The sequence below is a fragment of the Vicugna pacos genome, chromosome 22 (genome assembly GCF_048564905.1).
Source record: "Vicugna pacos chromosome 22, VicPac4, whole genome shotgun sequence".
In the NCBI taxonomy this organism is placed as follows: Eukaryota; Metazoa; Chordata; class Mammalia; order Artiodactyla; family Camelidae; genus Vicugna; species Vicugna pacos.
In genome coordinates this window covers 5,199,995-5,223,562 of record NC_133008.1, presented here as the reverse complement: position 1 = coordinate 5,223,562, position 23,568 = coordinate 5,199,995, and the positions used below count along the sequence as shown (strand labels likewise).

Sequence of the window (23,568 nt, the reverse complement as noted above, 5' to 3'; positions counted from 1 at the left end):
GCCATGGTTTCACATCCACAGATTCAGTCAATGGTGAATCAAAATTATTTGAAAAAAAACTCCAGAAATTTCCAAAGAGCAAAACTTGAATTTGCCTCATGCCAGCAACTATATACATAGCATTTACATTGCATTTATAATTATTTACACGGCATTTACACTGTATCAGGTGTGATAAAGTAATCCAGAGGTGATCTGTAGTATACAGAACAGTGTCCACAGGTTATATGTAAATACTATGCCATGTTATGTAAGGAATGTGAGTCTCATGGGTCTTGGAGTCTGTGGGGGATCCTGGAACCAACCCCTTACAGATACCAAGGGATGACTGTATATACAAGGGAATGTTATTCAGCCTCAAAAAGAAAGCAAATCCTGACACATGCTGCAACATGGATGAACTCTGAAGACATCATGCTATGAAAAATAAACCAATCACAGAATGACAATACTGCATGATTCCACTCATGAGGCAGGTAGTGTGCGCAAGCCCACAGAGACAAAGTAGAATGATGTCTGCCAAGCACTGGGGAAAAGGGGTAAAGGAGAGTTCTTTTTTTCATGGGTATAGAGTTTTAGTTTTGTAAGATGGAAAGAATTCTGGAAATGGATGATGGTGGTGGCGGCTGTATAACAATATGGGTAAACTTGGTACTATTGAACACTTAAAATGGTTAAGATGGTAAATTTTATGTCATATCTATTTTACCACAATTAGAAGGTAAAAGAGAGAGAGAGTTAAGAGCCTGAACTAAGGTAGTTGTGATAGATCTAGAGAAAACTCTAGAATGTTGTTTATGTTCATGACTGGGCAGATGATAGTGTCACCAACTGAGATGGGAAACAGAGAAGGCAGAAGAGGGTTTGGGGGAAAGAAGGTTAGATTTTGATGTGTTAAATCTGAAGTGCCTGAAGCAGTCACATCATGGAGGATACTGGACAGGTGGTGATTCAGTCTGTCTACCATGGGGATCCAGGGTGTGGGGAAGAAGGAATGGAAAGGGAAGCATGGGAGAGAGGGAGAGAGGAGGTGAGAAGGAGGAGATAACAAAGGAGAAAAACAAAAGAATAAAAATATTTGAAATCTCTGTGAGGTAAAGAGAATACCATTCCTGCAGCCAGAAGGCTGGGTTCTTCTCCTAGCTTGGTCATTTACACACTATAGGGTTTTGGCAAAGCTCTTAGCATCCCTGTGATTCACTTTCCTCATCTGTAAAATGAAGAGAACACCTACCTCAAGGAATATTTGGAAAGATTCAGTAATCTAATTTATGTAAAGGACATAAAGCAGTATCTGAAACACAGGAAGTGCTCCAGCAAGTCTTAGCTATAATTGTCACTGCACTGAGTAAACATACAAACAAAATAAAGAGAAGTATTACTTCAGACACCTGGATACAAGAAAAAGGTTACCTAGTTTTGTATTGGACCTTGTTTTGAAAAATAACCAAAGGAGAAGGGCCAAAGGAAGAAAAAAATCTTAGGTGATTTTTTTAAAATTCATGGAAAATACTTCTAAAGGTCTAATTTCATTAAAATATTACTTTTATGAGAAGTTGCCTTCCAATGCCAAACCTCATAAAGAATAAAAAGAAAAGTGCAGCAAACATCACCTTAATAACAGAGGTAATGCCTGAATGATAAACACTGGAGGGGGCATGGAGAAAAGGGAACCCTTCTGCACTGCTGGTGGGAATGCAGTTTGGCACAGCCACTGTGGAAAACAGTATGGAGATTCCTCAAAAGACTAAAAGTAGACTTACTATACGACCCAGCAATCCCACTCCTGGGTATGTATCTGGAGGGAACTCTAAATTGAAAAGACATCTGCACACCAATGTTCATAGCAGCACTATTTACAATAGCCAAGATATGGAAATAACCTAAATATCCTTCAACAGATGACTGGATAAAGAAGATGTGGTATATTTATACAATGGAATACTACTCTGCCATAAGAAAATAATAAAATAATGCCATTTGCAACAACATGGATGGACCTGGAGATCATCATTCTAAGTGAAGTAAGCCAGAAAGAGAAAGAAAAACACCATATGGTATCACTCATATGTGATATCTAAAAAAAAAAAAGACACTGTGAACTCATCTATAAAACAGACTCACAGACTTAAAAATCTTATGGTTACTGGGGAAAGGGGGTGGGAGGGGATAAATTTGGAGTTTGAGATTTACAAATGTTAGCCCCTATATATAAAAATGGATTTTTAAAAAAGTTTCTTTTGTATAGCACAGGGAACCATGTTCAATATCTTGTAATAACCTTTAATGGAAAAAATATGAAAACAAATATATGTATGTATATGCACGACTGGGACGTTGTGATGTGCACCAGAGACAGACACATTGTAACTGAATGTACTTCGACTGAGAAAATAAAATTACAGAAGTGCTGCCTCCCATAGTCACAGCAGCAGCATACTGAACCTAAGTAAAGCATATAAAGCCAGGATGTCACTCCCTACTTTCTTAGACTAAGTAAAACAAGAATGTTACCTACTTAGAACTTACTCTATAGTCATAAATATCAAACAAAAGCAGTTTCCACTTTATTAATGTGTTATGTTCTAAAAGCCAGCTGAGAAACCAGATACTGGGAAGCCATTTTTGAAAAGAAATTGTTGCAAATGCTAATTAGCTTCCCCTACTCGAACACAAAAGTCCATATAATCCATCTATAAAAATTCCATAATATACCAGAGTTTAGCAACTATACATTCTAGAATGCAGGCTCCACTTTAAACCTCTTCAATGAGAAAATACTATTTTTTAACTTGAGATAGCTTCCTCTTCAAGCCTCGGCAGTGCGAGTAATTACTTCCCTCAGCAAAAGGAGTAGGAGGACACTTCAGAGGCAGTAAGGAGAGAAGAGAGAAGGCAGACAGCTCCATAAGCCACAGGCAGGGGATTCCAGCAGCTGAAATTCTCAACAGGATTGTCAGGTGTTTACAGCACCAGAATCTCCCAAACTGAACTTGCTGCCGGAACAGGTATTCAGCAGGCCAGATTTGAATTACGGGAGGAGGCTGTCACCACCCCCACAAAATGCAAAATGCTCTATGCTACTAATTCTTTATGCTTCCAGGAACTAAAACATGCATTATTTAGCTCTTTCTTTTATTGCTTCATAAATATTACAATCCTACATTAAACAAATAAGGGAACTGAAATAAACACAGAATACTCTTTGGTAAAAAATGAATCATATACACTTGCAGGTGATTGCTCTAAATTTTCACGCAAGTAACACTGAGTCCACTTCACAACACGTATACATCTGCTCCCAAGAAAGGACTGGAATAACCGGTGAGTTCTCTGCAGTAAGAGCTTGGCGGCCACCTGCAAGACAGACCCACGTTACACCTTCTCTACTTACAGTGCCCACAGCTTTAACTGGTAAGTTTCTGAATAAAAACCTTAACTCTTCTTGAGTCAGTAATAGGAACGAAGGTGGCAGATCTACTCTTAATTAAAATTTACTTCAGTATTTGTCCTTTGTTCTCTACACCTACACTCACACCCAAGCAAGTGACAAGTTGGAACAATGTAGTACCCTTCACACCATGGGCACTTAACACAGATAGTTTAACCACTTTACACCCCATCCATTTCCCTAGATAATGACAAAAAGGACACTCATTTCAATAGCTGAACTCTGATTTCAGAGCTCTCACACATAAATACTATTAGGAGATTGATTGATTAATCTACATAAGATAATCACAGTCTTATTGCATAAAATTTAACTGATGTTTAATTTTGATCTTGATAGTGAAAATTCATAAAATTAATTTTTCCCAGAGTCCAAATATATTATGATAGATGAAATACCTAAGTTTAGGGTAAGGTATTAATTATATTTTATTTACATTTGAAAACAATCCTGAACTCACTACAAAAGTCTCCTATGAAAAAGCCAGCTCACCAGCTCCCCGCTGGGCTTGAGGCTCCAGTGGGTGCACCTGCACCCTGCAGAGGTGCGGCCCCAGCCCCGGGAGTTCACTGGGGCCACGTCATTGGTCAGACCCCTCATGCTCCCCATGGTGTTGATGCTGTTGATGAGACGGATGCCCACCTGAGCGTGGTTGTTGGTCACAAAGACGATGTCAAAGACACCCTCACTCTTGGGTACAGCTCCCACAGCCACCTGTTCATAGCCTCCAGAGCCTGGACGGGGGGGGTGGACCCTCCAGCTTAGACCCCCAGGGACTGATACCCAGAGGGGGTAGCCAGGGCTGGGGAGGTGGGGTGAGCTGGGATCCAACAGCGGGGAGAAGAGGGGAGGCCAGGGGCCAGGCTCACAGGTTCAGGGTAAGATCTCTGCCTTTGTCAGGGTTAATTCTTGCCCAGGGCTGTGGCTCTAAAAGGGTGAGTGGGAGCCGAAACCCAGCCCACACTCCACGCACCAAGCTGGCCACCTGGAGTTGGGCTGCATCAGTCCATAGGATGGTGACCTCTTCTCCCCACAGCGGCTGTCCCCTCACCAAGCTGTGCTCCTGTGGCATGTGCCCAGCGGGGACCCCCTGTCCTTACCCACACACACATGGGAGTGCTTTCATCTAATGCTCATGAAGGCGCTGTGCGGCCAGGGCTGGGGCTGCCCCCTCCTTCATGAAGGGGAAGGCTACCAGGGCTCCAGGGTTCTTTCTCATGTTCCAGCTGGCAGCGCACGGTGCACAGTCTCCTCCTGCCCTGCTCCGTGTAGATCCGCTGCTCCCATTTGCACGGAGCAAGGCTCAGGACCCGATCATGGTGACTGCATTCTGAAGCTGGGGCTGCAGGGGTGCAGAAGAGGCCATCCCTCAGACTTCCCTGGAGGCAGGTCTCATATGCCAGTCCCTCTGGGGACTGGGGACAGGGAGAAGACCAGATCTAGCCTCTGCCCTAAGGAGCTCAGCCCTGGGTCCTGCTCAGTGCAGGCCCCAGCTGGGGAGTGAGGAAGATGCTGGCTCCCCGCTGAGGAGGACAATGTGATGGGAGGCACATGTCCTTGGGGCATTTGCAATCTCCTGGGCCATCTGGACACAACAGAAAAATGAACACAGTGTATGCAGCCAAAGTGGGACTGATGCTCAACACAGCCTCCAGGTGGTTTCCATTGTAAAAGGAGAGCTACGTGCCCTTAGGAAGAAATGGTGCCTAGAAACACGACCACTATATAAGAAAAAAAAGTCTCTCAGCTTTTCTTAACAGTGTATGTTATTAACAACCTGATCAACAACAATACGCTTAGATTGGATAAACCAAAGAACAGATTTTGAGATAACATACTTTCTTTTCAATTTGGGGCTAACAATGGGGACAGGCTTCAGATTTGACTCATTTCAGTTTTTTGAAATAACTCTGATCTCCAAAACCATAAACTGCTGACTTCCAGGTACCATCATGAATGCATAACCCCTGACGAAATAATTCAAGAATTAAAGAAACATATCTTAAGGGATAATTACTCAAATGTAAAACCAAGTAACATAATTAATACAAACAACATTTCACCTCTATTTGAGCAAGGCACAATCCTTTATTTAACAAGCCTGAGGTGAATGTCCATGACCAGTGAGGCAGCAGTAACACTCATTATTGTGATCACAGTCACTATCTACACCCCATTTACATATTTACAACATACGCCCCTTTTTCTTTCCTTATACCATTATTTCTGTTTCTTTAAGACAGTGAGTTTCCCTTCATCATTTTCACTCAACTAATTGACCACGCACCTTTAAAATTAGCCTCTCTAGTCCCTTTGCCAATGTTGATTCTTCAAAATTTCAAGCTATGTTCATGAGCACAATTACGCATGCATAAATAACGCACTGTCCATCAGGTCCTTCCCTGTGTATCTGGTGCCCCACCTGCCCCCAACACCCCTCATTCTAGACCCAAGTTACATGAATGTGTTCCATAGAAGGCTTTTTAAAACTTTTTTTTTTAATTTTAAGGCTTACTAGTATGATTTATATTTTAATTGCTTTCTCTACTTCAATTTCTTTCTGGTACTGTATCCAGCATCGAATCCTTGTTGGATCTTACCCGGACCCTCATTCATCCATTTATTTTTCATCTCTTTGATGAGATTCTTAGCTCTTGGTGCTTTCCATTCCTTCCAATACTATTACACCTCCCACAACCCATACCTCCAACTCTAATTAGAAATGACTGGCAGAGGGGAGGGTTTAGCTCAGTGGTAGTGTGAGTGTTTACCATGCATGAGGTCCTGGGTTCAAGCCCCAGTACCTCCATTAATTAAAAAAAAAAAAAACTGCCAAAAAAAAAAAAAAAAGAAAAGATATGACTGGCAGAAAGGACAGCACAGGGGAGGTTGTAATCTCAGCAAGTACTGCCTTACTACTGTCCCTTCTTTACCTAACTCCCAGGTGGGCCTTTTAATTCTCTATTATGTAAATATTTTAAATTTCATTTATAATTTGGATTGTACATGACTGTGTTATGTCCTGCCTTATATACCATCTACCTTGTTTGAATGAACTAAGTCATTTAGAAAGATCCAAAACCAACTTCATCACAAGGCTTTGAAAGAGGAGTACCAGTAAGGCAGGTGTGAAGACACCACTGATTGCTTTAAGCAGAATAAAAGAAACAATAAAACCATCAAAAGAGTCAGGATTTCATTTCACAGCTTTGGTGAAACTGAAAGGTAGGGAGACACCAACCTGATTTCCATTTTGGTGCAGATTAATTTCTTCTGTTTTGTTAAAACTAAAACAGAGCTAAAAGTCTTAAGAATTTGTGAAACTATCCTAAATCTGTGCCTAGCCAATGTGACCTATTTGCAAAGACTTCCAAAAATCAGGAGAAAAGTTTTTGAAAATCTAAGGATAATTTCTTATAAATATAAGCCATCAAAAAGTCAAACATTACATTTCATTTAAAAACAGTTTTTACTTGATTTCATTGAAAAATAGAAAGAGAGGTATTTAAAATACAAATGTATAATTTAATGAAATTATAAAGCAAACTTCTATGTAAGCCCAGAAGGCCTTTGTGGTAATCAAGAAAAATCCTTGCTTTTCTTTGGAGTTTTACTATCTAAGTAAGTATTCATTCCTAAACAGCACAGCGAGCTTTGCTTGTTTCAGAATTTTACAGAAATGGAAGCATACTGTGTATATTCTTTGAGTTTGGCTTCTTTTGCTCAAAATTGTGCTGTTGGGATTCATCATCTGTTAGAGTACCTCCTACTGTGCAACTGAACTTTCCATTTTCTCAGTGGCATTTTTTGATAAACAGACACTTTCAGTTTTAAATTTATACAAATGTATCAATGTTTCCTTGTATTTAATGCCTCTGTGTCTTTTTTAAGCAGTCATTCCCTGTACAGCTTAGTGACTACAGTTAATACTATACAGCATATTAGAAATTTGCTAAGAGAGAAGATTTTTAAAGTTCTCATCACAAGGAAAACAATTTGTAATCAAGTGTGGTGATGGGTGCTAACTAGCAGTGATCATTCTGTAATATACACAAATATGGAATCACTATGTTGTACACCTGAATAGTACACTGTTATCTGTCAAGGATACCTCAATAAAAATAAACTAATAAAATTTACTTGTGAAAAATGGAAGCCATTCCCCATTCCTGACCTTGAGGCCATGAAATATGTCATCTTCTCAAAGCTTACTGTTCTTCCTTATGCCTCCAGGTCTATAATCCACCTAAAGTTGATTTGTGTACATGGTGCAAAGTATGAGTCCAATTTCATTTTTTCTCCATATGGATGCCCATCATCTCCTGAAAAGCCCCTTTACCATAAGTCAAGTACTCGCTCAGGCATGAACTACTCTGAGCCCTTCATCCTGTCCCCTGGGCTAGCAGTGCGCCCCTGCCAACACACTGACTTAATAAGGAGTCTTGATATTTGAGAGCATCTTTCTACCTTATTCTCCTTTAAGAACATCTTGGCTATTCTGGGCCCTCTGCATCTCCATAGACATTTTAGATTTAGCTTGTCAACTTGCACACCAGAATAAAACAAATAAGCAAAAAAAAAAAAATCTGCTTGAGATTCTGACTGGAATTATGTGGGATTATAAATCAATTTAAGGAAAACTGACATTTTAACAACATCAAGTCTTCCGATCCATGAATAATGGTGAATTTTTCCATTTATTTGTCTTCTTTAAGGTCTCTGTATAACATTTTATAGTTTTCTTCATAGAAATCTTGTATATTTTATATCACTTATTCTTAAGTACTTGATTTTTTTAAATTGAAGTAGTCAGTTATAATGTGTCAATTTTTGGTGTACAGCATAGTGTTTCAGTCATACATATACAAACATATTTTTGTTTTCATATTCTTTTTCACTATAGGTTATTACAAGAAATGGACTATAGTTCCTGTGCTATACAAAATAAATTTTTTACCTGTTTCATATATAGTAGTTAATATTTGCAAATCTTGAGTTTATCCCTTACCCCTGGTTACCATAAGATTGTTTACTTAAGTACTTAATTTTTAAAAACTCCTATAGTCTCTCTTTTTAAGAAACTCATTTTATAATGGCGGCTGGTATACAGAAATGCAACTGATTTTTGTATTATTGGTGTAACCAGCAACAATAACGACTAGAGCAGAAATAAACAAAAGAGAGAACAGAAAAACAACAGAGAAAGCAAAACCAAAAATTGGTTCTCTGAAGAAATCAACCAAATTTCAAAACCTTTAGCTAGACAGAGAGACAGAAAGAGAGAGAGACAGAGAGAGAGAGAGAGAAACTCAAACCACTAAAACCAGGAGTGAAAGGGGCACTACCAACCTTCCAGACATAGAAAGAGGTGCAAGGCAATACTACAAACAACTGTATGTCACCCAGTTAGACGACCTAGGTGAAACGGACAAATTCCTAGAAAGACACCGTTATGGATTAACCTGTGTGCTCCCTCAAACTCGTATGTTGAAGACCCAACCCCCAGTACCCCAGAACATGACATTATTTGGAAACAGGGTTGCTATAGATGTAAGCTGAAGCCATACTGGAGCAGGTGGGCCCCTAATCCAAACCCACTGGTGTCCTTACAGAAAGGGGAAATTTGCATGCAGACTCACATCTTGGGAAGATGAGAGAGAGGTTGGAGCAAACCATCTGCAGACTAAGGAACGCCAAAGACCGCCGGCAAACCACCAGAAGCCAGGAAGGACACATGGACAGATGCTCCTTCACAGCCCTGGGAAGAAACCAACCTGCCAACACCTTGATCTTGGACTTCCAGCCTCCAGAACTGCGAGAACAGTAAACACCTGTTGTTTCAGCAACCCAAGTTGTGGTACCCTATTACAGCAGTCCTAGAGAGCTAATGTGGACACAAACTACCAAAACTGACTTAAAAAGCAGAAAACCCCAGGAACCTGTGAGAAGTGAAGAGGTTGAATTCTTGTTGTCTCCTCACTGATTTCTAGTAGAACTGCATTATAGTTTAAAACACTCTAGAAAAGGGGCCAGCAAACTGTTCCTGTGAAAGGCCAAACTACGATTTTCAGGCTGTGCGGGCCACGTGTGGTCTCTGCCGCACACCCCTGTCCAAGTGTAAGCCACCCCTTCCCTGCAGCCATGTAAGCATGGGTCGCGGGCTGAGCCCCGCTCTCCAGCTACACCGCGCAGCACGGAAGCCATCACACAGCACGCATGGAGCACCTTCATCACCGTGGGGACCACTACTGCACAGCGCTGTTCCTGACTACGTGATTTCAAACCATGAATTTCTGAGTCTTGTTTCATGGTCTAACAGATAGTCTATGGTTCAGTTTTTCATGCAAAATTAAAAAGCTTAAGGGGAAAAGGAGGATAAGAAGGGGCAGGAGAGCAACCCAGTTCCAAGGGATGTAGAGATTCAAGGGAGTTATTTCCGCCCAACCCCTGTGAGATGAAGGCTCTGTACTTTGCTTTACGGGGAATCAGGGAGCTGCGCTGATGTGGATGCTTCAACCACCTGGTCCTGAAGTAAGCCCCAGCTTTGAGCCCTTATAATAATAATACTTAATGACACTTGCTGAGTGATTATTATGTGCCAGCCACTGTCCTGACTTGTATTCACTGACTATGACTAATTGAATCCTCAACAACTGCATGAAGTGGGCACGGCCACCATCTCCTGTTGTAGAGTGACTCCTGCTGCTCTTTCCAGGAAGCCCCTCTCCCACTCTACCTGTTTTCTCCCTGCCTCCTCGGGGTGGGCATCTGTTTTTTGTCAGCAATGCACTAATTCCCTATAACCCCTGCCCCATCTTCTGCTTACAAAACTCTTTTCTATTTGGAATTTGTTCCCTGTTGTTCAGAAGGGCTTGGCCCTATGATCCCCCTTCCGGAGGCCCATGACTCAGGCCAGGGCAATCTGATTACTCTGCTACCCCAGGTTGCACTGACAGGCTTGAGGATGACCAGAGGACCCAGTGCTTGACTCACCTCCCCATCATCGGATATACAAACTCTGGCAGCTGTTCCTAGGAAATCGTGAACTTTAAGGACAATGTATATACCTGGGGCTACCAGCACCTTCCCAGTCATTGAGAGAGCCCACATACCCAGAACATAGAAGAAATGAAGAGACAGGAAGAGAAAAGGGACAAAAAAAAAAAAAAAAGGCTTCTGGTAATACCACTTAAACATCTAGATCCAGCCGCACTATTTACTTGCAGACATCTGGTTATGTGAATCAACACACTCCTTTTCGTTTTGTTGGTTTAAACCAGGTGAGTTTCTCTTTGTTGTTTGTTTGTTTCTTTGCTTTTTGAGGGGGAGGTATTAATGGGTATTTACTCACTTGTATGTAGAGGAAGTGCTGGGACGGAACCCAGGCCCTCACACGTGCTGAGCGCGCTCTGCGGCTCGAGTGCACACCCCCTCCCAGGGAGCTGAGCTGCTAACACGCGCTGCCTGGGGTCCACGCACGTCTCCTGGACTTACTTTGAAGCCACTGTTTAGGCTGCTGCCTCTGCCCTTCCAGACACTGGTCACTGTTCAAGGTCAAACTTAACAAGGCCTCTGTGAGACACTCCCAGTGACTCAGGCCCACCAGTGTCTCCCTTTATTCTGACGCTCCTGGGGATACTCTCTGTACCCATGCATTTTAGCACGGTTTAGAGTTCTCTGTGTTCATTAATCTGAACCCATAACCCAGACAAACAGAACCATTCTTCAACACGCTCCACACCATCCCAGTTTCATCTTTATTAAACTATTTCCTCTCCCTAACCCACAGCTCCTCAGCACCAATCTTTAAAAATCAGTCTATATCTCAGCTTCTACCAAACACCCTTCGCCTCTAGCCTTCCCCACCGGGATGTTGTCTCCATTCTCAGAATCCCACAGCGGTTCACCTGCCACTCTAATCACAAGCCTGCTCATCTCCTACTGAGCCAAATCATTACCCCTTTAAGGGCAGGGTTTGCATCTTACTCATTATGTGCCACACTACCTTGCACTACTACACAATATTTGAAATACTGAATGTATTTAAAGACAACAAATACTTATGAAGCCTCAACTACAAACACAAATTGGGTCAGACAGCACTGGCCATGAAAATGCTATCATAAAGCATGGTCCTTTCCCAGAAGTACAACTACCTTATGTTCTCTAATAGACCGTATATTCAATAAGGTTTCATTTACATCATACACTTCTTGTGTGGTCACAGGAGCACCTAGCTCCAAGTTAGGCACATGATAAAAATGCACTGATTTGCACAAAGGTGACAACGCTCTTGACTGACCACATTCATCACAAAACAAAGGGCGATCTTTAGTGTTAGGGTGATGGTAATTCATTCTGATAGAATGAATTGTGCAGCTCTTGTAAACAAAGTCTATTTTATGTTTTCTTCTGGGGGAAATTGCGCTGGGGGCCTCTACTGGCTGGTACACATCTACCTCCTGGTGTCTGTCACAAGTGTTTCTGGAAGCAGGGGGCCCCTCCCTCTCCATATACCCCCCTCTACCTGGCCACGGGAGGGACTGAGGGCTCAGGGGTCAGAACTGAGACTGAGACTAGGAGCCCTGAAGGTCCAGTCAGATCAGGTCACTTGACCTCAGGGAAATGAGCACAGGAAAACAAGTAGAAGAGAAGTAAAGGCACACCCCCAGGTTTGGCTGGGAAGAAGAGGGAGCTGCCACTGCCCTCCCTCATCACCCCTGCCTGTGCTGGAGGGAGTTCTGACTCCCTCAGTTGCTTGGGGCCTGGAGGGCCAGGCAGTGGATAAGAAGACAGAAGTTCCACACCAGCCATCCCCACCCCGCAGGCCTGCATCACCCCTTTGCAGAAGGAAACTGAGGCCTAGGCCCTGAGCCAGGCCTCACATCTCACTTGGGCCACACCTCTCTCTCAGGCCCCAGTCCCTGCTCAGCCCCATGGGAGGCAGACACACACAGGGTGCCAGAACCAAGGCTTGCCCAACACAAAGGCCTAGGCGGCAGAAGGGACCCTGAGAATATTGATAAATATGGACAGTAGGACCCTGGAGGCAGCTGGCCAAGCCCAGGCTGGGCAGGGAAGCCAGGTCCAGCCAATCCCGAGGGCCCACCGCCACTCTCAGTCACTATTGTTTTGGTTCCTGGGGGCCATGATACGGTAGTCGGCTGTGTGTCCTCCCTTCTTGCCCTGCAGGAGGCTGGGGGTGCCTGTGCCAGCAGGGCCTGCCCCAACACCTCTTGTTTGTAGAGCGCAATCATTGCTTCCAAGATTAAAACCCTCTCAGCTAAAATCCTCAAAGCCTCACATAGCTGGTGCAGCCCCTCTCCACAGTGGCTCTTCTCACCAGGGTCTCCTCTGGGGCCGGGATTTCCCCACTGCCCCATGGAGCCTTGAGGAGCCAGCTCCCCACACAGTCCTCTCTCGCCCTTCCCTCCTGGGTGGCTGAAGATTCCTTTGAGTCCAGAGGGGCCTGAGGGTCCCATGTGTGCAAAACTCCCAGGGATGCCAATGGGACCAGGAGGTCCAGGAGGACCCATGAGCCAGTGGCTGCTGGTCTCAGTGAAGGTGTTGGACAGAAATGGTTCCTCTTGCTGGGAGATCCAGGTGGATTGTGGTCTAACAGGGGTTGGGGGTCCAGGGGCCTAAGTGGCCCTGGAAGGCCTGGAGGTCCCCTCTCTCTAAGGGCACCCACAGCTCCGGCCTGGCCAGGGCTCCTTTGGGGGCCCTGCAGACCTGGCAGGTCCCTCATCCCCACTGGCCCAAGCTGCCAGGGTCTCCCTTTGGGCCAGTGGGCCCATGAAGCACCCAGGCACCAACTCAATCATCTCCAGGAACAGTGAGGCCTTCACATTTTCTCTGGAAGCTTCCATCTCCAGGGCTGCCCTGGACAGCTGGGGAGCCCCAGATCAGGGCGGGGTCCTTGGGAGAAACTGGGGTCGGGGGCAACTGGGGTCAGGGGCACTGCCCACTTGGTGGCAGTCAGCACTGCTACCTTGGCCTCCAGCAGCTTCAGCCACACCATCAGCTCCGACACTTTGCTGCAGTTGAGACAACCTGAGAAGGCTACAGGCCAAAATGCCATCCGTTGCACGGTGCTGCCCAGCCACCCGGGCTCCACGGGGCCTGAGGAGCTTGAAACTGCCCCACAGCTCACCCCCATGTGCCCAGGGCATCACCTCCACTCGCAGGCCATCACTGTCTTGTATGTCACCTTGTGTGCGGGTCTCACCACAGTTCTGTAGCTGTTCCCAGGGCAGCTCAGAGGCCAAGGGCAATTCTGCGACACTCGCTGAAGGTAGGAGCCATTCTGCACATGGCACGAGATGGCGCAGGTCACCATGAATGAGCACCAGTTCCTGCGTGCAGAGAACGCGGTCCCCTATGCGCCACGCAACGCTGCCCCCAGCGAGCAGGAGCCTGAAGCAGAGTAGCATCCAGCACCCCAGCCTGGCGTCTCCACCCTTGTCCCCAGGATGCATGGATCCCAGTTCCAGGCCCCCAGTGCAGCGGCAGGAAAACAGGCAGGAGGCGGGTGCAGGGCCCAACAAAGTCTATTTTAAATCAAAATAATTCTCAGCCATCTTTTTAAAATTAGGCACAGTGACTTTCATACACTAAAAATTACAACTATATATAAAACTTAATCTAAATCCTATTTAACAGGAGTGTTTCATTTCCAAAATACTTTCAATATTAACATAGAAAACATGGGACAAACCAAAACTAACCTCAGGTCCTGAATATAAAGTCAGGAGACTTTCCATAACAGTCAGTGTGCCTAAAAGAGGGAGAAAATGGTAAAAGTTAAATCAAATAAAAATCTACTGACCCAGGACAAATAATAATAATTGATTCCCATTTATTTAAGGAACATTTTTATTAAGCCTACAGCTGATATAATTAGAAAAATCTGCACATATAACAGTATTAATAGGTTATTGTAAACAGACTTAAGGAACTAAAACCAGGTAAATTGTCAAAAGGAGAGTAGTTTAGCATAAACTGACAGTTGGTACTGACAACATCTTTTCTAGCATTCAGACTGACAGTGCTGAAAGTCTCTTCCAGTAAGGCAACAATCTAGCTCACTCATTCTGGAAGGCCGTAGGTTCTCAAAACCACATCCATGGGAATTATTCTATTTTCCAATATGAGAGTTTTCAAGACTTATTAGTAGTGACTTACAATGAATGTACAGAAAACCTACCAAAATGGGCCTTTGTGACGACTTATAAAATGCTACAGGAAGGCTGTTTTAATTAAATAAAAATATAATGAGTAAAAAATAAAAATAGAAAACCAAGACCAGAAAAAAGGGGAGAAATCAATTAACCATGGGGACTAATATATAGAGATAGTGGTTTAAGTACTTAATAATTTTTGAGCTTATCAAGAGCAGTAAGACAAAAGAAAAACATAATGGATTAGCTAACTCTCAAAATCTGGTAAAATGAAATATATCAAATTCTTAAGAGACAATGTTACTAGTTTCCTTAATTCCAAGAGAAAATTAAAGCATGGGGCCTTAGGAAGTTCACACTGAGCCAGGTAATGAATGACCACATCATCAACAATGATGTGACAGTAGAAGAGAACCAAAGCCACATAAATGCTGCTAGTCTGACCGCTGAGGAAAACTTAAGCCTAGATTAAAATCAACTCACTAGAGATGATTCTGAGGGTTAACAGAATACGGCTTTGTGAGCTAAGGCTCTCCACAGAAAGAACATGCGCCACCTAAAGCAGTGACAATACAGATGGGAACCACCCGCATCAGACATCAGCTGGGGGGCACCAAGCCACCTGGGGGACCCCCCAGGTTCCAAGCTCACATGGCCTGCCACCCCCAGGATGTGTTTCTCATGATCCGGTGCCACAAGACTGCCGTCTTCACTGACACTATGGAGTCAAGCATCGTGTTTCAGCTGAAGTGCAGTGTCCAGGGCATCCTCAAGCGGCCACTAGATGACCAGCTTTTGGCTGACAGCAAGACATTGGGCGAAGTGTGGCTTCACTAGCCAGACAGCATGGCTGCAGGCCCCAGTGGCCATGAGGCCAGACTTCCAGGCAGCTAATGCCCCTGAGTTCCTGAGCACTGAGCCCCTCTCCAGCCCGCCCCAGTTGCCAGACGTGATGAAGCCACAGGACTCAGGAAGCAGAGCCAATGGACAAGCTGTGCAGGGAGTGGGCTGCCTCGGTGCCCCCCTTTCCCCCAATAAAAGAAATCTGGATGTGTGCCCTGTTGCTTCCTCTTTCTGCGCACCCTCACTGGGATGGGGCCCACTCCAGCCCACTCCTCAGGCCTACCAGGCTGGCCTGATGGACAAGCCCTCTGGATCCAGCTATCTCTCAGGCCAGCCTTCAGAATGGCCCCCTCCCAGCAGGCTGGTTCCCAGCTAGAGCCAGTGTGTTGGTTTGGGAGGGTTCCATGGGGGATCCACAGCCTAGAGCCACCCCAAGTGGCTCCCCCAAGTGGCTCCTCCCCCCAAAACAGTCTGCAGGACCCTCCCCCAAATCAGCTGGGGTAGTTAAAATGCTGACTCTTAAGTTTCAGTATCTGGAAACAAAGTTTTAAATCTGCCATCTTGCTTCTCTGAGGGAAAACAAATCTTAAAGTAGTATTTCTCCCTTAAAAAGAAAATGACTTATTCAAAATAAAAACTGTCAAATATTTAAGAATAACCTCTATAAGAAATACATAGGACCATCATGAAAAAAAGCTAAACTTTTTAGTAATTGGAGATTTTTAATAAATGGAAATATACCAGATCCATGGATTGGAAGACTAAATAAATATTTTAAAGATGTTCAATTCATGCCCTTCTCTTTACTGGGCATGGTTGCAGTGTTTCATCATTAAGTATGATCTTGGCCACTACTTTCTGACATTGATTGTGTTAGGAAAGTATTCTATTACTCAATTTCTAAAAATCAAAAGTTAGCAAATGGCATGAATTTTCAAATCATTTATTGAAATGTGCATATAGCTTTTTGCCTTTGATATTCTGATGTGATTATGTAACTTCCTAATAAACCTCGGCCTTGATATATTATTCTTTTAAAATGCCATTGGAATTTATTAAAATTCTATTTAGCACATTCTTTTTACTATTAATTTCACAAGCAAGACTGATTTGTGGCTTTCTTCTTTATGCGTGTGTGTGTGTGTGTGCATGTGCGCGTGTGTACCATGCTATCTTTGCCAGTCTTTTCAATATAAATTGGAAAAGTTATCATCTTCTCAAGCTCTAGTATCATTTATACAGAACTGGACTTTCTTGCTTCAAGTCATTTTCTAGATGGACACTTTTTACATATGCACATTACTAATATCCATTATTTTTACTGTCATAGTAATTTTCTCATTCTGTTTTGATTTTTTCCATTTTAAAATTGTCTCCATTTTATAAATGAGGAAAAAAGATGTCAAAAACTTTGTTCAATACTTTCTAGCTTTGTTGGCTAAAAAAACTAAAACTTCTAATTATAGTATCTATATAAAGTATACTTTAAGATGTATTAATTCCTAAACAAAGCAAGTTAGAATTCATAATCTCTGCTGAATTTTTTTCCAGAAACTTTACAGCTGTAACCACAACCAAATTGAAACAATGGATAATTCCTTAATTCGAACACTTATAAGACTAACCATATCTCAAAAAACAATAGTGTCAATAGTATTTCTAATAAGTGTAGCTATATTAAACACAGAGCATGTGTTTAACACTCCCCTTTTATAGTTACGTTTCTTTTGCCAAGCAGATTTTATTTCATCACAGTTACAAACATGAAGTCTTTCTATTTCAAATTCCGTGACTGCTTATTAATCAATAATTACCATTCATTCTATTTTTGGGACCTATTACTCCCAGATCTGCTGGAATGCAGTCAGAGCCACTGCTTCCAATGATATAAACCTCCTATTCTGCAGCTTGATGATACTGATACATGATACTTTCAATATATTAGTTCCAGAAACTAAACATTCAAGAAAAAAAATCTGAGTCAGAGCTATACAGAAACATCTAGACCAATATTAAAATATTTAAGAACAAAGCAATTAAACTTTTAAAATGCTAACCAAAATGGCTTTGCAGCAAAAAAAAAAAAAAGGGCTTTCAAGGTAGCAAGACTGAAGTTCACAGCTTAAATCCATCATCTACTAAACTATAGAATTTATTTACAAATCACTTACATGGACTACTATATTAATATACATTTAAACATACATATAATGGAAACAAAGTTGAGATTAAAATAAATACAACTCAAAATTCTATTTTCTTTCTGTACCCAATAGATCCCTTTGGGTAATCTTTACACAGAACCATTTGAAACTCATTTAGGGGTTTCCTTGGCCTTTCTCTTGGTCATTTTACCTCCAAATATCCCAAATTGGCCAGCAGTCCGCCTGTGCTAGAATCACCTGTGCCACTCATTAAACACGCTGGTTACTCAGTCCCCCCAGATTCCCCAGGAACAGGTTTTCTGGGGTAGATGCCAGTAACCTGCATGTGCAGTGGGCCCCACAGGTGCTTCTTTGTCCATTAGAGGAGGAGATTTGCCCCCCCAGACATGCTCCCTGGAAAACCTCACCTACTGTCCTGACTCCAGCTGCATCATGCCGATGGCTTCTGGCTTCTCTCTCCAGAGCTGCACAGGGATGCAGGTGCTGTAGCTGTGGCCTCTGTTATAAAAGTCAGGACACACAGAGCACAGGACATGCGGCAAAACCAACTTCACTTCGGCTTCATTTTCCCTCCACTATTTTCTCTTCACTCGGATTTCCTCACTTACTTAAAAAAATAATTCCACTATTTTGTAAGTATTTCCTGTCTTAATTCAAAAATATCTAGCAGACACCTCAGTTTCACCTCAGTCCAAAATCAGATTCATCATCTTTCTCTCAAAACCAGTTTTTTTCTCCTCCAGTTCCTGGCATAGGAGACAATAAAGAATAATGTTTAAAAGCAATCATTCAATCATTTCTGTATTTTGTGATAGAATGCTTGTTTACATATGCCTGACCAGGTTTACAGATATCATTTGATTCTCACTAATTAAACTGTTGCAGATTAGAGAAATGAGTAAAAAAAAAAAATCTGCAAAAAACCAAATTATGACCCCCACCTGGCAAAGTTAGCACATCTACCCCTGGGAGTATAATTCATATCACAAAGTGAAAACAGCCATGCAACTAGGACTTAGGGGTGAGCAGGTTTAGGGGGCAAAAGCTAGAGATGCTCATGAATCATCCACATGGAACCAGCCAGACGACGGTAGCTAGATCCACCAGTCTGGAGTTTAAGGGGGCAGGTTCTCACTGGGAATAACTTAATGTGGCCTCACTGACATACAGTATTTACAGCCAAGGCTTTCAGATCTTTCTGACATAATCCTAAGAAATGCATTTCACATAGCAGCTCCATGCACGACTATACCTAGCTGAAACAAAGTGTTCATGAGCCAGTCATTTACCAGTATTATGTGTAATTCACTCTATTTTCTATTTCAGTTTATCTGATACTTCCTTTTTAATGCCTGATCTCAACCCACTGACTTGATTTCACAGTTTAAAAATTACTGGCTCGGCAGGGAGGGTACAGCTCAGTGATCGAGCATGTGCTTACCATGCATGAGGTCCTGGGTTCAATTCCCAGTGCCTCCATTCAGGAAAAAAACATTTAAAAAATTTTTAAAAATACTGGCCCAGTTACAGTTTCTTTGTCTGAAAAAGTTCTGGAAATAAAGTGGTGACAGTTAACACAGCATTATGAACGCACTTAATGTCACTGAAGTGTATACTCAAAAATGGTTAAAAAGGTAATTTTGTTTTATATATATTTTACTGCAGTAATAATAGTAATAATAATAATATAAAAAAAGTGGTCAGGAAATATAAACCGAGAAGAGTTTCTAAGGCTTAAGCTCTGAAGTCTCCGGCATTTGGAGGAGGATAAAAAGATCCAAAAGAGGAGACTGAGGCAAAGCTGGTGGATAAAAAATAGCTAGGAGAGGGCGAGAATTCAGGGCCATGTGAGGAAAGGGGAGGGTGATGGACTGGGCGCAATGCGAGCGCAATGTGAGGAGACAGGACTCAGAAGAGGACAGAGAACTGCTGATGGGATGTGACAGGGGGACCTGGGAACAGCAGTTTCATTTGAGAAGGAAGGAAAAAAGCCTCACAAGACTCATTTGAGATGGAGGAGGTGGGGAAGGAGAGACAGTAAGTAAAGGGAGCTCTTTCCAGGTGTTTGCTAGATGGCAGCAGTGGAAGGAGTATGGAGAACTAAGGGAGGTTTTTCTTACGATGGGAGAGATAATCCCATGTTTGTATGTTGAGGGAAATAACCCAATTGAGAGGGAAAACATGATGATAACTGTAAACCTGTGAACATGAAGGCTTTGAGTCCCACGCCCAGTAGAAGCAGGGGCAGCGCCCTGCGATGAGAGGTGAGAGGAGTCAGGGTGCGATGCAAGTGGGTGTGTAGGAAGACCTGTGGTGGGAAAAGAAGGTCTCTTCCGACAGCTTCTACTGTCACAGTGAAAAGAAAGAAAGAAAATCACCGGATAAGAGTGCAGAAAAAGAAACAGGATGCTAAAAGTGTGGGGAAAAGAAGTTATAAAACTGCTTCAGAGAGTAGGGGAGAATCGCCTAGAGAAACAGAGCAGGACTGCTGGCGGTGCTGAGGCCCTGGGGGAGGCTTGTCCCCACGTATTTAAAGTGGGGCCAGTCAGCAGGGGGATGTGCAGGTACAGAGTGAGCAGGGAGCTGGAATAACCAGGTCTGGGGCTTTTCCAGGGCACTGGGAAGGGAAGGACTAGGGAGTTGGCTGAGAAGGTACGTAAGACAGTGATTCGAGCAACAAACTACAGAATCACAGCCTAAACTAGTTAAGAATGAAATAAATCAAAATAAACAACAATTTAAATACATTTTTACTTGATAACAATCATAAAGACCTTTCTGCTTACTTTTTTCAAATTATCAATAACTTTCAGATGCTTAGTTTTCAAATGTTTTGCCACTTGTGTTAGCCTCCTCAGAAAAGTAAACGTCACCAACATTCACTCTGTTCCATGGACCAAGTGTCCCCCTCACATCCAGTCCAATAGCAGAAGCTATGATTGTCCTCTCAAAACACCTGAACTCAGCCACTTCTCAGCACCTCTAACACTCCTACCCTGTGCTTGGCTTGCTTCGACTATCCACTCTTGGTCCTCTACCATCTATTTTTCCTCTCAAAAGCCAAAGAATCTCAAAACTGTAGATCAGATCATGCCCTTGCATCAACCACTCAATGAGTCTGTCATATTTAGAAGACAGTTCAAACCCTGATCTTGACCTTTCAGACCTAATGACCTAGCTCCAGGGTACCTCTCCATCTAACTTCCCACCTCTCTGCCCAGCTCACCCAACCACACTGGCCTCTGGCACATTCCTCGGTCTTGCCAAGAAAATGTTCACCTCAGGACCTTTGTATCTGCTCTTTCCTGGAAGACCCGTCTCTTCAGACACTCAGGTGGTTTTCTCCCTCACTTCATTCTGGTCCACATGCAAATTTCAATTCCTCACAGAGACCTTCCCTGACCATCCATCTACAGAGACTGATGCACCAATCTCTTTACCTCCTTTCCCTGTTTTATTTTTCTCCAAAGCACTTGTCACTACCTGCAGCTTCAACCTTATTTCTCTGTCTCTCCCACTGACTGAAGGCTCTGTGAGGGACTTTTGGTTTTAGGCACATGATGTTCCTAGATTCACGCAGTGTTCATATAATAAACATTCAAGAAATATTTGTTGAATAACTAAACAAGTCCTTTTTGAACCTCTGTACAAGTTTTAACATATATACTGGTACAGTAATACAGAATGTAATTAAAAATAAATAAATTTAGATTAAGGGTACATGCTCAAACTTTTTTCTTTAAGGAGCATACAGTTTTTAAAAAGTCTGGCAATTATAGCTGTAACCACTAAATAAACCAGCATGCATTCCTTGAGTCTGGTGTCATTCTCTCTCTCAGGAGACCTTGGTCATATCCATTTGCTTGTCACAAGAAGTGAGAATTCCCCATATGGGGTTATGGCCCTGAATCAACTCTTCTGTCCCTGCCCTTACATTTCTCTGGAATATAAATTACCAGATTCTGCTAGAAATGAATAGGTTGTTCTGATGCAAAGAGAGGCTGATAACTTACCGGTCGTACACAATTGAGGACAAATGTTGCCGGTTTAGCCATTTCATCAAGTGAGGCTGGATTAGTGACATCACAAATTATTATTCCGACTTCAGATGACAGCGTTGGTCTTCCTAAAATAAGAAATAAATTGTCTTAAGCAAATCCTGATACAGTATTACATTTCCCCGATTTTCTTTTCATAGTAACCAGTGATGGTAAATTTACTAAATATATTGAAAGCTAACTCTTCCTCTCAAACAAAAGACGAAAGGGTTTTTAACCAGGTAATAAAAAAGAAAAAGACTATAAGGAAAATGGAGTTAATTGTAAGGACTGCTAAAAAACACTACTAACCTTTAAAAGAAAATCTAACACAAGGAACATGTAAATGACGGGCCTTCTAATTTAGAGCTCTCGCTATCGGCTAACAATGGGTCTGCTGGAGACTTCTTACAAGCAAAAAATAAATTAAAAATAAAGCTTCAGGAATGTTATCAGTAAAACTCTGAAGCATTCTCTTCCACCTCCAAAACACAAGGCAAAGTACAAACAATTCCAAAGAAGCCAGCGCTCCACTTTCGTTTCCATCAAACGTCAAGAGAACTCCAGCCCCACCAGTTACTAAATGGGATGGAGCTGGGAAAGGAAACCCTAAAGTTCTATTTCCCCAGTGGGGCTCCCCAAGTAAAGGAGAAACTCAAGCTGGGAGATTTAATTTGTTTTCCTGTTTAATGTAGGGAGCGAAACAAAGCTGACACTACTGAAGCACCGCTCCCCTCCTCCCGGCCTCCAGCAGGGCCGGGAAGCTGGAGGGGCGCCGCGGGAGGAGGGACGCCCATTTCCGTGGCCCTGAACCACTCAGTCCCGAGAAGGGGGCTCCTGGGAGCGAGCGGCGGCGGTGGCGGCGGGGCCGAGCCCGGGCTTCACGGCAGCCTCTCCGGCACTCGCCGCAGCTTCTCCGGGGAGCGGCCCGCGCGGCCCACGGCAGGTGGGAAGTCCGCTCCGGGACACCCGCTCTGTCATGGGCTGGCCGGTGAAGCCAGAGGGACCGATCACCGCCAGGCTGAAAGGCCTCTGCTGCTTCGTCAGGGGAAGCCCCCAGCGATGCGAGGCCACGGCGGGCTGCGTCCACGCGCCTGCGCCTCAGGCAGCGACCCGGGGACCGAGCGCAGCGGCCTCTCCGCCTGCGCGCCGCCGCGCTAGAGCCCCGCCCACAGCCACGCCCACTCCGCCTGGCGCCCGCGCTCACCCAAAGCTTCAGGCAGCCTCCCCGGTACCGGGTGCCACAGCCCCTACGCCGTGGGCGCCGCGGTCTCCCCCGCCCGCGCTGCCGCGCCAGAGCCCCGCCCACGGACGCGCCCACTCCGCCTGGCGCCCGCGCTCACCCAAAGCTTCAGGCAGCCTCCCCGGTACCGGGTGCCACAGCCCCTACGCCGTGGGCGCCGCGGTCTCCCCCGCCCGCGCTGCCGCGCCAGAGCCCCGCCCACGGACAAGCCCACTCCGCCTGGTGCCCGCGCTCACCCAAAGCTTCAGGCAGCCTCCCCGGTACCGGGTGCCACAGCCCCTCAGCCAGCGCGCCGCCGCACCAGAGCCCCGCTCACGGACGCGCCCACTCCGCCTGGCGCCCGCGCTCACCCAAAGCTTCAGGCAGCCTCCCCGGTACCGGGTGCCACAGCCCCTACGCCGTGGGCGCCGCGGTCTCCCCCGCCCGCGCTGCCGCGCCAGAGCCCCGCCCACGGACGCGCCCACTCCGCCTGGCGCCCGCGCTCACCCAAAGCTTCAGGCAGCCACCCCGGTACTGGGTGCCACAGCCCCTATGCCGTGGGCGCCGCGGTCTCCCCCGCCCGCGCTGCCGCGCCAGAGCCCCGCCCACGGACGCGCCCACTCCGCCTGGCGCCCGCGCTCACCCAAAGCTTCAGGCAGCCTCCCCGGTA

The 23,568-nt window shown here is 44.4% G+C and overlaps 3 pseudogenes; 1 reads left to right on the top strand and 2 right to left on the bottom strand.

The window, feature by feature from the left end:
- Positions 1-1,413: 1,413 nt before the first annotated feature.
- LOC140688535 (saccharopine dehydrogenase-like oxidoreductase) lies at positions 1,414-21,694 on the bottom strand (annotated as a pseudogene).
- On the bottom strand, positions 12,533-13,929 carry LOC140688530 (EMI domain-containing protein 1 pseudogene; annotated as a pseudogene).
- Positions 15,307-15,850, top strand: LOC102525775 (elongin-B pseudogene; annotated as a pseudogene).
- Positions 21,695-23,568: the final 1,874 nt, after the last annotated feature.